The sequence below is a fragment of the Sceloporus occidentalis genome, unplaced genomic scaffold, assembly GCF_023333645.1.
Source record: "Sceloporus occidentalis isolate IW3139 unplaced genomic scaffold, rSceOcc1.0.p SCAF_417, whole genome shotgun sequence".
Classification (NCBI taxonomy): Eukaryota; Metazoa; Chordata; class Lepidosauria; order Squamata; family Phrynosomatidae; genus Sceloporus; species Sceloporus occidentalis.
This window is the reverse complement of record NW_028317397.1, coordinates 190,117-206,912: the sequence shown is the minus strand read 5'-3', so window position 1 is coordinate 206,912 and position 16,796 is coordinate 190,117. Positions and strand designations below refer to the sequence as shown.

General features: G+C 53.2%; 1 protein-coding gene across 3 annotated transcripts in view; it reads left to right on the top strand.

The window, feature by feature from the left end:
- Positions 1-924: 924 nt before the first annotated feature.
- The window catches only part of LOC149272797 (leucine-rich repeat and fibronectin type-III domain-containing protein 5-like), a 77,812-nt gene continuing 61,940 nt past the window's right edge, over positions 925-16,796 (top strand). For 2 of the 3 annotated variants that reach the window (XM_089506713.1, XM_089506712.1), the window contains exon 1: positions 1,064-1,149. The gene's annotated coding sequence lies outside the window, so the exon portion shown is untranslated. Of the gene's footprint in view, positions 1,150-16,796 lie in introns of all 3 variants that reach the window. The other variant, XM_089506714.1, reaches the window with a different exon arrangement.

The window sequence follows — 16,796 nt, the reverse complement described above, 5'->3', positions numbered from 1 at the left end:
GCCCTGCCTTGAGGAGCCTCCGGGAGCCCGCCAGCAGACAGCCTCCTTTCCGTGGGCCTGGAAGCAGAGCGAGCCCCCGCGGAGGAGCCGGGCGCCTGTCCTTCTGTCCGGGGCCTTTGGGCACGCGCTCGGGGGGCGGCGCGCTCCCGGGGAGGGCGTGGCTGGGGCGGGGCCTACTCTCTCCCCTCCCCCTTCCCTCCCTCCCTCCCCCTCCGCCTGGTTCGCTCCGGTTCTGCGCTTCTGGTCCGGGCGGGGCTTCTGCGCCTCCGCCTCCGCCGTTGGAGCCAGCGAGCGAGCCAGCGAGCGAGCGAGCCAGCGCCGGCGCCAGGGACTGCGGAGGAGAGCGAGGAGGGGAGGCCGAGGAGGGGCCCTCCGGGAGCGGCGTTTCCCCGGCGATGGGCGGAGGAGGAGGAGGAGGACGCCGTCGGGGCGCCTGGGTCCTGGGCCGGGCGGCGGGGGCAGGGAGCGGCCCCGGGGAGCTCCCGCAGCAGCCCCGCCGGAGACGGAGGCCCAGGCAGCGCTGAGCAGCCCAAGCAGCAGCAGCAGCAGGATCGGGAGCCCAGGATCGGGCCCCGCTCGGCGGCAGAAGCGAAGAAGGAGAGGAGGGGGCGCCGCGTCAGGAGGAGCGCGCCGGCGTCGGGAGGCGGCGCTCGAGCTCCGCCGAGGACCTCCGGAGCCGGGGAGCCGAGGCTGAGGGCGGCCAGCCTCCCTCCCTCCTCCCTTTTCCCGGGAACCGGCGGCGGCGGGGGCGGCAAGGTGACCCTGGGCGGGCGCCTCCCTCCCTCCTTCCTTCCTTCCTTCGATGGGGGGCGGCGGGGCGGCGGCGGCGCGAGAGGGAGCCGCTGATCCGGAGAGCCCCCGGCCGGAGCCCCGCCGCCGCCGCCTCCTGCTGCTGCTCCTGGGCCGCCCTTCGCCCCTCCTAGGATGCGGCCAGGGCCCCTCCGCTGGGCCCGGATCCTGCCTCGCCATCGCCGCCTTCGGGGGCCGCTGCGGGGGCCGACGCCGACACCGCCGCTGCTGCTGAGGAAGAGGAGGAGGATCCGCCGGGCCTCTTCGCCGGCCTCTTGCCCGCCGCCCCCGCCGAGAAGGACGAGGAGGAGGAGGAGGAGGCAGGAGCCCCGGGCGGCCGGATTCCCCGGGCGGCGGCAGGTAGGAAGGAAGCCCCTCCCGCCCGCGCCCTCCGCATTGCAGCCCCGGCCCAGCCCCCCCCCCCGAGGGAAAAAGGGCTTTGGGGGGGCTTTGGGGATGGGCGGGGCCTCTCCCCCTCCCTCGCCCTCCCCTCCTGCATCCCCGGGGGGCGGGGGGTCTCCGAGGAGCTGTCCCTCCTTTCCGGGGGGGGGGCAGGGGCCTTGTCCTGGAGAGGGAGGGGGCCGAGGGAAGGAGGGGCAAGGCCAGCAAGGGGCTCTCTTGCATGGGGGGGGGGGTCCCCTGTGAGTCTGGGAGGGGGCTCCCCCGCGCCGCCCGCCCCACTCTCCCTCTTCTGAGGGGGGCTCTTCCTCCACGATGCCGTCCAAGTGGGGGGAGGGGGAGGGGAGGGCAGGGTGGGGGAGGGGCCCTGGGAAAGGGGGAGTGGTCTTTCCTGGCCCCTCCCCTCCCCGCTCAGTCTCCGCCCTCTCCCCCCCGAAGGCGGGGGGGTTGGGAAGGGCCCTCAGGCAGGAAAGCCCAGGCCCAGTGCCCCCCCCGCCCTCAAGATGGCCCTTGGGGGAGGGGGGCATGGCGCCTTTCTCTCAGGCGGAGGCAGCTCCCTTCCCATCGCGGGCGGGGGGGGCTCTTTGGCGCCCTGCGGCCGGGCCTCCCTCCCCCTCCCCTCCTCTTGGCTGCCCTTCAGCCCCAAACGGAGGCGGCTCCGGAGCGGAACAGGCGCCGAACGGGGGGGGCGCTCCATCACTCCCCCCTTTTGTCTCCTCCCCCCCGCTGCTTCTGCTTCTGCTCTACTCCCGCGTCCCTTTGTGGCTGGGGGGGGGGTTCTTTTGCACGGAGCAGGAGATGAGCCTGTGGGCCGTGAGTGGGCTCGTGCGAATGTGTGTCCGGGTGTAGACGCGAGTCAGCGGGGGAGAGAGGGCGGGGCCCCTTCCTCCCAGGGGTCTCTCTCTGGGGGTCGGGGGGGGGTCTGGCCCTTGCCTGCGGTGGCAGAGGGACAGCGGACTGGCACTTCTGGAGGCAGGCTCTTAAGGACAGCCCCCCCTAAATACATGGGGAGAGTGTTTGGGGGGGGGCTCGTGTGCAGACCCCTGACCCCTGCCCTTCCTCGCTTTCTCCTGCAGAGGGTCCAATGGGGCCAGAGTCCCCTGGGGCTGCCCTTCTCCTCGGTCTGCAGGTGCCCCCTCCCCTCCCTGGGCCGAGGGCCAGCCTGGACAAACGTGGGTCTCTCTGGGGAAGGTGCCCTCGACCAGGGAGCCCTGGCAGGGAAGGCCTGGCGCTCTTGCCTAGGAGCCCTTGGGCCCTGCATCCCCTTCAGGGGCCTTGCTCTCAGGAGGCCCAGCGACCCAAGTGCCAAAGAAGGGAAAGAAGACCAGTCCTAGGCCCACAGAGATGGAAGGGACCCCCAAAGGCCGTCCAGTCCAACCTGTCATGCCATGCAGGAATGCACCACCCGAGGCCTCCCTGGGAGAGAGGGCCCTCTTCAAAAACAGCCTCCAAAGAAGGGGACTCCGTCTCCCTCCATGGAGGCAGCAGCGCCTTCCGCTCTTACTGTCAGAGGAGGTTCTTCCTACTGTTTTAGGTGGGAGATACAAAGAGAAAAGGAGGAAAAATAACCATGTTGGTTGTGTCTTTTGGTAAGACTGACCAATGGCCCATTTGTACATTTCATCCATGCACCGTTCTTTCAAACATTGGAAGCATTGTGAAGTCAAAGGTTTTCATGGCCGGCGTCCGTAGTGTTTTGTGGGTCTTTCGGGGGGCTCTGTGAATGCCATGGTCTAGAAGAGTTTCTTCCTGATGTTGCGCCAGCAGCTGTAGCCCTGAAGACCCAGGAGCTTTCCAAAACCGGGTTTTGGCCTAGAGTGGCCTGGCGCAATGATGATGACGCCTTCCTCCCAGGATGCAGCTTTGGTGGGGCAACTCCAAGACACATGCGCCAAGGATTACATCTCTCAATGGGTTGGTCATTGAGAAAGTGGCAACCTATGAACCTGGAAGAGCAGTTCCTGATGTAAAAGACATAGAGATCATCTGTAGCTGTGTGAGTTGCAAATGTTTAAACTGGTGGCCATTGATCGGCCAGAGCGTGATGCCCTCTTGGCCTGGCGTTGGTGGGTTGGGGGCTTCCCAGGGGTTAGCAGGGCAGCGGGCAAGAGCTAACAGCCCAAGTTCCCCATTGTTCCCCAATGCCTGAGTTTCTGGAAACCCCATTTCTTGCTGCCTGCCCCCTTCACATCTCCTAGACCCGACCCCCGCTCCCTAAATGGGGCTCCTTTGGGGGGTTGTCCAGTTTTGGACACAGGAGGAACCCCCCCCCCCAGCGTAGCCCTTGGCCAGGGTTTCCTGACTGTCCAAAGTTTAAACCTTGATCTTAACCGAACTGTCATGCTTTGAAAAAATGCACTGAAATAATCCAAAGGCTCCCATTCCCATTTGCATGTATTTAAAAACCTGATTGTCAAATTACAAATGAGTTGCACATTTGTCATTTCCAAACTGGATCCGTAGGATGGCTGAGACTCATTTTTAGAGCAGTGGCTTCCATTTGCAATTATTATTAGAAGCATAGAATCTGAAAGTTGGGAGAGACCCCCCTCCCTCCCCCCCCCCCCATTCAGGAATGACAAACGTCACAGGCTCCTCTTCATGCGCTGCCTTGGATCCCATTCTGAGATAAAGTTGGGATTGCATGTTCAGCCATGGAGCCCAATGGATGGCCTTGGGCAAGTCACACTCTCTCAGCCTTGGGAAGGCAATGGACCCCCCCCCCCCCCGAACAAATCTTGCCAAGTAAACCCCATGATAGGTTCGCTTTAGGATAGCCGTAAGTCAGAAACAACTTGGAGTTACACAGCACATACATCCAATAAATAAATACATCCTGGACAGAAGTGACCAGTGGGGAGTCCAGTGGGGCTCTGTCCTGGGCCCAGGGCTGTTCAACATCTTTATCAATGACTTGGATGAAGGAATAGAAAGCATGCTTATTGAATTTCCAAATGACACCAAATTAGGTGGAACTTCAGGTGGAAAAATGATGTGCACAGATACAGGATTATGGGGGACACCTGGCTGAACAAGAGACTTATCCGTGTGAAAGGGATCTAGGAGTCCAAGTAGACCAGAAGTTGAACATGAGTCAACAGTGCGATGCAGCAGCTAACAAGGCCAATGCAATACTAGGCTGCATCAATAAAAGTATAGTGTCTAGATCAAGAGAGGTAATAGGGCCGCTCTAGTCTGCTTTGTTCAGGCCCCACCTGGAATAATCCTGTGTCCACTTCTGGGCAACAAACTGAAGCATATCCAGAGGAGGGAGACTAAAATGGTGAAGGGTCTAGAAACATGAAGCCCTTTGAGGAACGACTGAGGGAACTGGGGATGTTTAGCCTGAAGGAGAGACGGTTAAGAGGTAATATAATATAATATAATAGTAATGGAGCAGTTCTGCCTTTATGTTGTATGTCTAGGAACCTCTAGGTCCTCCATTTGTAGGCCTTTGTAGCTCCTCCAGTGCAACTCTATGGCCAGTGTCCAGCAGTTGCTTGTTCCTTGCCCTTGTCCTGCTGTTGTGTGAAGAAGACCTTACTCTGTTCTCTCCTGAATCTCCCCATCTCTTGATTCTGCCCCAGAAGGTGGCCTCCACTTGGGTCTTGGTAAAGGGAGTCTCCCATGCTCTGCTTCCACCAGAAAAGCCATGGTTTTAGAGAGCATCCTCCTATAGCAGTGATGGCGAACCTATGGCATGTGTGCCAGAGGTGGCACTCAGAGCCCTCAATGTGGGCACATGTGCCATTGCTCCAGCACAGAGTTTGCCAGAGTTTGTTACTGGAAAGCCAGAGGGACACTGCACTTTGCAATAAATAAATGGGTTTTGGGTTGCAATTTGGGCACTCGGCCTCTAAAAGGTTGACCATCACTGTCCTATAGGGTCAGGTTCATGTGTGTGTGTAGGTGTCTGTGTGTGTTCCTCAGTCATCAGCTTGTGGGGAGCTTGCTTCCCTTGCTTCCCCCCAACTACTCTCTCATATCTACAAGAGTGGGCAACTCTTGGGGACCCCCACAGGACCTTGTGGGGCACGGCTTGACTAGTTTTACCCCCATCAGGTAATGGGAGGGCAACGTTGCCATGTTTTGGTTCCCCTGGGCCATATACGGAGCCATACATACGGAGTGAGAAATGCCAGATGTCAAGTTCTGGGCAACACAATTCAAAAAGGATGTTCAGAAACTGGAGCCATGTGTCCAGAGGAGGGCACATAAAATGGTGAAGGGTCTGGAAGCCATGAAGCCTTATGAGGAGAGACTTAGGGAGCTGGGGATGCTTAGCCTGGAGAAGAGACGGTTAAGAGGGGATATGATAACCCTGTTTAAATACTTGAAGGGATGTCATAATGTGGATGGAGCAGGCTTGTTTTCTGCTGCTCCAGAGAACAGGACCCAATGGAGCAATGGATGCAAGATGCCTTGATTGCATCCCATTTGGACTACTGTGACACTCTGTTTGGAAACTTCCGCTGGTCCAGAATGCTGACCGGAGCCAGTTATTGGGAACATATAACTCCCTTGCTGACCTCAACATTAGGAAGAACCTCCTGAGAGTAAGAGCTGTTCAACAGTGGAAGATACTCTCTTCCCCTTCTTTGGAGGCCTTTAAACAGAGGCTGGATGGCCATCTGTCAATGGGGGTGCTTTGATTGAGAGTTCCTGCATGGCAGAAGAAGGGGGTTGGACTGGATCAGGGCCCTTCTTGGGGTCTCTTCCAACTTTATGATTCCATGACCCCCAGAAGACCTTGTGGGGCACAGCCTTGAAAGGAGCTTGACTGTTTTTGCCCCCATCAAGTAATGGGAGGGCAATGTTGCCATGTTTTGGTTCGCCTCCTGGGCCATATATATGGACTGAGAAATGCCAGATGTCCAAGGTGGGTTCAGGAAAGGGATAATAAGCACTGAGGATCATATTGCAACCATACAGTGGACAACCAAGTGCATCAAAGAATTTCAGATGAAAATCAGCCTGTGCTTTAGAGGTTTTAGCAAAGCCTTTGATTGTGTAGATAAAAGAAAACTATACATCACTCTTAAAGAAACAGGTGCAAAACAAGGTGATTGTCCTGATGCATAACCTGCGCTCTTGACCAGAGGCCGCTGGTAGGACAGAATATGGAGAAATGAAATGGTTTCCGTTGACAAGGCGGTCAGTCAAGGCTGTATTTTATCACCTGGTTTGTTGTAACTTGTACGCTGAACGTATCGTACGTAAAACAGGATTAAACTCGGATGAACAAGGCATGAAAACTGGAGCAAGGAACCCACTACTGCAGATGTACAGATGGCTCCATGCTGCCAGCAGAAAAAGCAAAGACTTGGAATGGGGAAAGTCAAGGACGAAAGCGCAAAGGCAGGTTTAGGGCTGAACATTCAGAAAACACAAAAATGATGACCACAGATGATTTACGTCACTTTTCAGCAGACAGTGAAGACACGGAATCAGTTCAACATTTTCCATACCTTGATAATTTAATCAGAACAGAGATGGCACTCAAGAATCAGAAGAAGGCTTGGACTTGGAAGGGCAGCTATGAAGGAACTAGACAAGATCCTGAAGTGTAAAGATATGCTAATATTAGGATTCTTCATACCATCGTGGTTCCCATTTCTCTGTAGGATTGTGAGAGCCAGACAGTGAGGAACGTCGATAGGAAGAGGATCGACCCGTTTGAAGTGTGGGGTTGGAGGAGAGTGCTGGCGACCCCACAGACCACTAGAAGGACCAGTTAATGGGGCCCAAGAACAAACCAGGCCTGGCTTCAAGATGAAGCCAAGATGAACCCTGGGGCCGCAGGGGTTAAATGCCTGTATTGCAGCCACAAGGTTGTGAGTTTGATCCCAGGTAGGGCTCCAAGGCTGACTTAGCCTTCGGTCCTTTCATGGGTCGGTAAAATGAGTCCCCAGCCTGTTGGGGGCAATTGGCTAACAATGAGTGCTTAGCGCTATGAATCAGTATAGCACTATGAATCAGTATAGCACTATGAATCAGTATAGCACTATGAAGCAGTATTGCACTATGAAGCAGTATAGCACTATGAAGCAGTATAGCACTATGAATCAGTATAGCACTATGAAGCAGTATAGCACTATGAAGCAGTATAGCACTATGAAGCAGTATAGCACTATGAAGCAGTACACCTGGCTGAACGAGAGACTTTTTCGCGTGAAAGGGATCTGGGAGTCCAAGTAGATCACAAGTTGAACATGAGTCAACAGTGCGATGCAGCAGCTAAAAAGACCAATGCAATTCTAGGCTGTATCAATAGAAGTATAGAGAAGTAATAGTGCCCCTCTATTCTTCTTTAGTCAGGCTCCACCTGGAATGATCCTGTGTCCAGTTCTGGGCAAAACAATTCAAAAAGGACATTGAGAAACTGGAGCCATGTGTCCAGAGGAGGCAGAGCAAAATGGTGAAGGGCCTGGAAACCATGAAGCAGGGAGCTGGGGATGTTTAGCCTGGAGAAGAGAAGGTTAAGAGGTGATATGAATGCCCTGTTTAAATATTTTAAGGGGTGTCACATCGAGGAGGGAACAAGCTTGTTTTCTGCTGCTCCAGAGAACAGGACCAGGAACAATGGATCCAAGCTGCAGGAAAAGAGATTCCATCTCTACATTAGGAGGAACTTCCTGAGAGTAAGGGCTGTTCAACAGTGGAACAAACTCCTTCCTTGGAGAATTTGGTAGAGTCCCCATCTTTGGAGGTCCTTAAACAGAGGCTGAATGGCCATCTGTCAATGGAGGTGCTTTGATTGAGAGTTCCTGCATGGCAGAAGAAGGTTATACTGGATGGCCCTTCTGGTCTCTTCAACTCTATGATTCTATGCAAGGCCTGAGCAGAGCGGTAGATGATCGAGGGACTTGGAGGTATCTCATTCTTAGGTCCCCATGGGTGAAGATTGAGGACAGTGAAGGACAACAACAACCTAGTCACTCTGTCTCCTGGGTCTAAAATGGGTCCCTGCCATGGGATGAAGTTGCCCTCCCTCCCCCCACAGCCTTAAGGTTCATTTGGGGGTGATTCCCCCAGAGGGATTATACAGGGAGTTGCTGTGAGGGGTCACCCCACTTTGTGGGTTCTGTCTGATGAGAACTTGGGTGATCCTCTGTACGCTCTCTCTCTCTCTCTCCCCCTCCCTTTGCCATGCCCTTGGTCAGTCTTGTCAATGGTCAGGGCTGGTGAAGCTTCCCCGCAGCTTCAGCCGGAGCCAGTGGTCAGCCAGCTGGCCTTGGGCAATAGGCCCTTGGTCTCCTTGGCTGAGGTTTGGGTCCAGGACACCCCCCCCCCCGCCATGGATACCAAAAACCGTGGGTTCTCAGGTCCTATTTAATACACTGGTATAGTATAATGGTGCCCCTTACAGAGAAAGGCAAAATCAAGGTTTGCTTTTTGGATTTTTTAAAAACACACACACATTTTGAATCTGTGGATTAAAAAATCCATGGATACTGAGTGCTGGCTGTGCCTCCTTTGGCCTCCTTTGTACCAAGCGGGCATGGCGCCGGCCACTTTCTAGCCCCACTGTCAGAGAGGCTGAACTGAGGGGCAGCTGGACGCATCCCCGGCCCCATCTTGTGTCTTCCAGGGATCCCGGGGCAGTTTCCGTCTGGAGGTGGCAGAGAGGCCCCCACCAGCCCCCCAGGTCTCCCCCTCCGTCTGCCTTGTCCTTCCTCTTCCTCCTCCTTGAGGCCTGGCTCCTTGGCTCCGGCCGCCCCTTTGGCCCTGGCATCCAGCCTCCCGTCCTGCAGAGGCTCAGACCGGTCAGGGAGCCTCTAGGCATGTCTCCTCCGGCTGCGATGGACGGGAAGCAATGCTGAAGCGCAAGCTTTGTCCTCGCTGGTTTCCGGCTTCTGATGTATTTAATAATAAATAATACGTTTTATTTAAAGAATGTTTTATTGATGGTCTTAATGTTTTTAGCGATAGGCTCCTCAAAATCCATTTTTCATCCCTCAGGCAATCTTCATGCGTAATCTCGGCTCATTCTTTCTTGTGGAGAGGATGGAGGGGAAGCACCCCAGCAGCAGGCGCAGCGGGGCCCGAGTGGCAGGATCCGGCACTCTGCACATGCTCAGGGGGCAGTGGGGCTGGCTGTGGGCCAGGGTCAAGCCAGTCTGTCCCCCCCATGGGCAGCGGAAACAGATCAGCCCAAGGCAAGGTTGGGCTTGCCCAGCATCAGCGCAAGTGGGGCGGCTTGTTGGAAGAGGACCCATAGGCCCCTCTGAGAGCCCTGGGAAGGGTGTTTCCCTATATACCATGCGCCCTTCCCTTATGTGGGGGGATCCGTTCCAGACCCCCCCCTCGCATAAGGGGAAAACCACGTATGCTCGCACTCCATTGTTTTCAATGGGGCCCATGTGTGCCGCGCAGCATGACATGCGCATCACAGGCACACGTGCCATTCATTAAACCGAAGTGCGACTATGAGGCTGTACTTTTTGCCCTGGATTCTGGAAGACACAAAAAGTAGCTGTGAAAAGCAGCTTCTTCTGAGAGTCCTGGAAGGGATGTCATAGGCATGGCTGTGTGAATGGGTGCATACCAAAATGGTGCCATGGGGTTGGGGTCATGGCGTCGAGCGTGCAGATGCTATGCTGAGACTCTGTCTACAGGCCGCGCTTTTCACTGGTCTGTACAGGGCCTACGTTGGGCGTGATCACAGTCTTTAATGGATCACTTTGTCTGACTTTGTCCCAGAGAAGCTGAGAAACAAACGCATATGTCTCATTCACATCCTTCAAAGCCATTTGAGGAGAAGTGCCAAAGAGCCAAGGGTCAATGGTGTGTCCAAGGGTTCAGAAAGGCCAGAAGTGTCAGCGCAGCGGAGAGGGTCGAGGGGGGTTGGGGGTCCTGTTAGGTCCTCTTGGGATGGACCAAGCTCTGGCCTTTCGCCACTCCACTTGGAGGAGGGGAGGATGGTTCCTTTTCCAATGAGAGTTAAAGTACCGGGCGTCTAGTGACCCATGGATAGGCCGACCCGTTTTCTGGATTTAGTTTTTGGACTAACATTTCTAGCCATATACAGAGTGCAAGTCTGGTGTTTTGTGTAGAACAAAGGATGTATGTCCTCCCCTATAATCTATGACCCCTCCCCAAGTCTTCTGGTCTTTTTAGGGGGGCATCCCCTGGTCGGGGGGGGGGAGACGTGGCCTTCTTGGTGGCTGCAGCCCTTGTTTGGACAGGCCTTTGGCCTTGGAGGACCAGAGGGTTGCAATTCGCTGTGCTGCATTTACTTTCCATTTAACACTTATTTAGTTTCAGTTGGTGGTCTCTTGCTTTTTAAGCGTTCATCTTATTTCTTATGGAGTTTATCGCCTGCCTTTCTTCCACCGAGGGACCCAGGGCAGCTGGCAAAAGTGTATGCTGTGTCTCTCTGCGTCTGTGCGCCTTCAGGCCACCCCTGGACCTGTGGCGACTGTCCCCATGGGCTTTTGCACAGGCAGCTTCTTTGGCCAGGGGTCCTCAGAGGGCTTTTGCTGGTTCCTTCCACAGCATTGCAAAAGTTACAATTAAACAACAATGCTGTTAAAAACAGCTTAAAATACAGTAGTTGGATACAAACAAGATAAAAAACCTTGCCACAGCATGTGGGCACAATTCCACCGAAACATTTAAAAACCAATCCAATGCCTGCTGAAGTAGGAATTGATTTAATTCTTTATATGTGTTTGCTGCCTTTTCCCCAGAAGGGACCCAAGGCACCCCAGCCGAGGGAAAAAACACACTTCAGAAATAAAAAGCATGAAATCACATACAAAAGGTGCAAAGGTTGAAAGCATGATTAAAACATAGCTGCTCCTGGTGATAGGTTAAAGAGCCGGCCTGAATGAAAGGGCTTTTGCTGCCAGGGAGCCGGGAGGGGCCAGCCCAGCCTCCCAGGGAAGGAAGGGCCTTGTCCCAGAGGAAGGAGGCCCTGGCTGAAGGCTCTCCTGTGTCCACAGCAGGAGGAATGCGCCCAGAGGAAGCCCTCTCCTGGGGCACATAGGGGTCTTGCAGGTTCATACGGGGAGATATGGTTTCTCAAACAGTCTGGACCCAAGGCGTGGAGGGCTTTATAGGTCACTTGGAATTGGGTCCTTGCATGTCCTTCCATTCCTCTTTCCTTGGGCAGCTCTGGGGGACTCTCACCCCAGAAGGTTGAACTGCATGGGCCTTTTTAGCTGTTGCATCACACCGTTGACTCATGTTCAGCTAGTGCTCTACTTGGATCCTAGATCCCTTTCACATGTATAACTCTTCTTAAGCCAGGTGTCCCCCATAATCCTATATCTGTGCATTTCATTTTCCATCCTAAGTGCAGTACAGTACCTTACATTTTTCTGTGTTGAATTTGATTTTGTTAGCTTTGGCCCAGCTTTCTAATCTATTCAGGTCAATTTGACCCGGTCTTCTGGGCTATCAGCTAAGCCTCCTAATTTGGTGTCATCTGCAAATTTGATAAGTATGCCCCCATTTCTGTCATCCAGGTCATTGATAAAGATGTTGAATAGCCCTGGGCCCAGGACAGAGTCCCACTGGACACCCCAGTGGTCACTTCTCTCCAGGATGAAAAGGAGCCATTGCTGAGCACCCTTTGGGTTTGGCCGGTCAAACAATTCCAAATCAATGCAACAGTTGCCTTGTCTACCCACATTTTACAAGCTTGTTTGCAAGAATGTCATGGGGAACCTTGTCAAAGGCCTTTCTGAAATCCAGATATACTATTTCCACAGCATTCCCTTCATCTACCAAGCTAGTAATTTTATCAAAGAAGGATATAAGGTTTGTCTGGCATGACTTCTTTCTCTGAAACCCATGTTGACTTTCTGTGATGATGGCATTGTTTACAGACTCTCTGTTTAATGCTCTGCTATAATCTTTCCAGGTACAGCCAGCCGTTCTTATACACGGATTTTTTATCCATGGATTCAAGCATCCAGGGTTTGAAAATGTTCAAAAAAGTATAAATTTCAAATATCAAACCTTGATTTTCCATTTTTCTTTATAAGGGACACCATTTTGTATCTCATTATATTTAATGGGACTTGAGCATCCACGGATTTTGTTATCTATGGGGGATCCTGGAACCAGGCCCCAGCGTAGAACAAGGGCCCACTGTATTGGTGTCAGACTAACCGGGGCGATAATTGTTGGGATCTGAAGACAAAGGCTTTCATGGCCGGCATCCATGGTTTTTTGTGGGCTTTCCAGGCTCTGCGAATGCCATGTTCTAGAAGAGTTTATTCCTGACGTTTTGCCAGCCTCTGTGGCTGGCATCTTCAGAGAATGCTTGCCTGGAAAGGACTTGGGTATATATACACTTTTGGTTGAGAGGCAGTGAATTCCCTGTTAATCTGTGTCTAGTTCTGTTGTTGAAATGGGGGTCTATTTAATTACTGGTCCATTATCTGCTGGGAAAACCCCTGACTCTGGGTGGTCTTCATTTGCATTTTGCTGGGTCTTAATTTTGCTGTTTTTCAGGACTGGGAGCCAAACTTTTCTCACTTTCAGGGTTTCTTCTTTCCTGTTGAAGTTGTCCAGGTAATTGTGGATTTCGATGGCTTCCTTGTGTATCCTGAACTGATAGTTGTTGGCATGGTCCAGAATTTCAATGCTTTCAAACAGCATTTTATGCTACGGCTGATGTTTCTAGCTGACCCAGTCTGCAGTGTCTCCTCTGTTCCTTGATTTGTGTTTGAACACTGCATTTTGTGGTCCCTATGAAGACTTGCCCACAGCTGCACCACATGCGGTCAATCCCTGCGGCCGCAGAGGGTTTCTCCTGGCATAAAATGCTCTTTGAAAACACTGAAATGCCACCATTCTCTTCCATGCCAGCCTTCTCTGAAGATGCCAGCCACAGATGCTAGTGAAACATCAGGAATAACCTCTTCTAGAACATGGCCACAGAGCCAGAAAAACCCACAAAGAACTATGAATGCCAGCCGTGAAAGATCCCAACAATTATTGCCCACTTAGTCTGACTTTTAGAGTAGATCATGAAACAGGGAGTCTGTGAACATCTAGAAGGTAATGCCATAATGCCATGCCTCCAAGCCTTGAAGGAAATCTGTGTGTGTGTATGTGAGAGGGGGGCTTTGTGTGTCTCTCCCTGAGCCTTTTGGGGGCACCTTGGGGCTACTTGGCCAGTTCTGACTTGCAGAAAGAGCATGGAAAGTCTTTCCTGCTGGTGTTGGGATGGCAGCGGCTTGTTGGACCAAAGATCCAGGAGCTTCTGGGGAGAAGTGGGGTGAGGGACCCTCAGGGCCCTTGCATTGGATGGTGCTGATGGTGGTGGAGGAGTCTCCTTCTCTGGAGGCGGTTCTTAAGAAGAGGCTGGACAGCCATCTGTCCCAGGGAGGAGGGCTTGGATGGGGTATTCCTGCATGGCAGAGGAAGGGCCCTGGATACACCGGTTTACAAATCAAATCCAAGGTGTATCGTTTTCACTCAATCCCGAATTAACTCTAGAACAGTTCTAGATTAACCCACAATTGTTCCCACTGCGATTCGAATCTGATTTGAATCATAACATTTAACCCGGATCAGAAGCCTATAAACCGGAGTAAAAAAATACTAGGGTCTACCCTAGCATTATCCCTTGATCCGAGATAGGAATCGCTGTATTTAAATGGGGACGTTTCGGCGTCTGATTCGGGTTCCACAGGATGGGAGGAGCAGTGCTCAAGGGGCTGGCCTGGGGGTGTCACCCTCTTTGGTTTCTTTCTGCATTGCCGGCACCATTTCCTTCCATTCGCATAATAGCCTTTCCTCCGGTGGATTGCAGACTCCCCTCTGCTCCTCTTTCATAGACCGATGTGGGAGGAGAGCCATTGAACGCCATTTTAAACTGTTCTTTCTTTTTCACCTCTGCCTGAGCAGCAGATGGGCTTTGGAGGACAGCCCAGAGATCAATGGGGCGGCCAAAGCGAATTTGGGGAACCGAGGCTCTTTCCAGAGGAACTATGGGGTGGCTCCCAAGACAGCCCTGGGAGCAATCTTCCCCAAAGATTCTCTCCCCATGGGACAGGCAAAGCGAATCTGGGGAACCGAGGCTCTTTCCAGAGGAACTATGGGATGGCTCCCAAGACAGCCCTGGGAGCAATCTTCCCCAAAGATTCTCTCCCCATGGGACAGGCAAAGCGAATTTGGGGAACAGAGGCTCTTTCCAGAGGAACTATGGGATGGCTCCCAAGACAGCCCTGGGAGCAATCTCCCCCAAAGATTCTCTCCCCATGGGACAGACAAAGCGAATTTGGGGAACAGAGGCTCTTTCCAGAGGAACTAAGGGATGGCTCCCAAGACAGCCCTGGGAGCAATCTTCCCCAAAGATTCTCTCCCCATGGGACAGGCAAAGCGAATTTGGGGAACGGAGGCTCTTTCCAGAGGAACTAAGGGATGGCTCCCAAGACAGCCCTGGGAGCAATCTCCCCCAAAGATTCTCTCCCCATGGGACAGGCAAAGCGAATTTGGGGAACCAAGGCTCTTTCCAGAGGAACTATGGGATGGCTCCCAAGACAGCCCTGGGAGCAATCTCCCCAAAGATTCTCTCCCCATGGGACAGGCAAAATGAATTTGGGGAACAGAGGCTCTTTCCAGAGGAACTAAGGGATGGCTCCCAAGACAGCCCTGGGAGCAATCTTCCCCAAAGATTCTCTCCCCATGGGACAGGCAAAATGAATTTGGGGAACCGAGGCTCTTTCCAGAGGAACTATGGGATGGCTCCCAAGACAGCCCTGGGAGCAATCTCCCCCAAAGATTCTCTCCCCATGGGACAGGCAAAGCGAATTTGGGGAACCAAGGCTCTTTCCAGAGGAACTATGGGATGGCTCCCAAGACAGCCCTGGGAGCAATCTTCCCCAAAGATTCTCTCCCCATGGGACAGGCAAAGCGAATTTGGGGAACAGAGGCTCTTTCCAGAGGAACTATGGGATGGCTCCCAAGACAGCCCTGGGAGCAATCTTCCCCAAAGATTCTCTCCCCATGGGACAGGCAAAGCGAATTTGGGGAACCGAGGCTCTTTCTAGAGGAACTATGGGATGGCTCCCAAGACAGCCCTGGGAGCAATCTTCCCCAAAGATTCTCTCCCCATGGGACAGGCAAAGCGAATTTGGGGAACAGAGGCTCTTTCCAGAGGAACTATGGGATGGCTCCCAAGACAGCCCTGGGAGCAATCTTCCCCAAAGATTCTCTCCCCATGGGACAGGCAAAGCGAATTTGGGGAACCGAGGCTCTTTCCAGAGGAACTATGGGATGGTTGTGTTTGTTGTGTTTGTGAGACATTTATCCTCCTCTGCCAGAGAGTGCTGGTGCCATAATAAACTACCATTCCCAGGATTCCCTAGCACTGGGTTATGGCAGCAGTTAATATGGGGAGACACAGAAGAGGACGAATAAGTGCCTCCTGATTGGCTCTTTAAAAAAAAAACAACCCCAAAATTTATAACGAATTAAAAACGGCCAGGTAGTGGGGACGCAGGTACAGGCGACATCGGTGTATGTTACTCCGAATTAATGTGACGTCGTGATGACGTTGCTTTGATTGACAGCCAAAACAAGTGAATGTGAACGAAAAAATTCACAAAATTGATGTAAATATACACCGATTCAATCAAGAATGGGAATGAATCCGGGTCAATTACAGCGAATCAAAATACAATGTTACGTAAATGGGAACACTACAAATAAAGCAATTTGAAAAGCGAGATAACACTCGCTTTATTTTGAGTCGCTTTAAAATGAACCGCTGTATTCAAAATCGTTTCAAATCGCAAGTGGGACCACCCCCTATTTCCCCTTATTTACCTTTTCCCTCTTTACATTCAGGATTGGGCAGAGAGGGGGTCAGAGAGCCCTCTTGTGTATTGCCCCCCCTTTCTTTTTATTTCTGCCTTTGTTTTCTGAATGTATATTATTATTCTTTCCATGGAGCTGCCCGTTTCAGCCAGATCGGGGTCTGCGACAACCGCATGCCTTGGCCCCAATCCGGCCTTTCCAGAGCGCAAAAAGGAACAGCAAAAAGTGGTTCCCTTTTGCACCCTGGAAACAGCGCCATAGCCGTGTTTACGTGGCTTGGCAGCATTCCTTTGGCACTGGTTGCATGAATGCAGTGACGGAGAAGTGCCATGATGCCACACGCTGTGCGGAGCGCTGCACGGTGTCATGGCGCCCAGGGGGGCAGAGTCAGGGCACGCGTCATGTGGACGCAATGCCCGAACTCCACCCCCAGACGGGCCAGTGACTGGGCAGGCGGTGGGGGTCTCCTTCTCCGGACATCTACTGCTGGAAAAGGCTTCTCTATCTGGGGATCCTGCACTGACCGGGAAGCTGGACCCATGACCCTTCCAACTCTGTGGTTCTGTGGTGCCTCATAGCTTAGTTTGTCTGTTGGGGGGAAATTGCAAAACGGATCTTTGGGAGAAAGGAGGGCAAAGGAGTGCCCCCACCCCACTGAAAGACCTGGGGGTCTCCAGCTCTCCCCCATCAGTCAGCCTTGGACTCCAAGGCACTGCAGCTGGTGGTTTGGGTTGGGCCCTGGGATGGGGGGCATCCCAAAGGACCCCCCTCTTTCCACTCAGATGTGGGTCAAGCGTGGGCTGTTTAGTCAGAGCAGAGCAGGATGC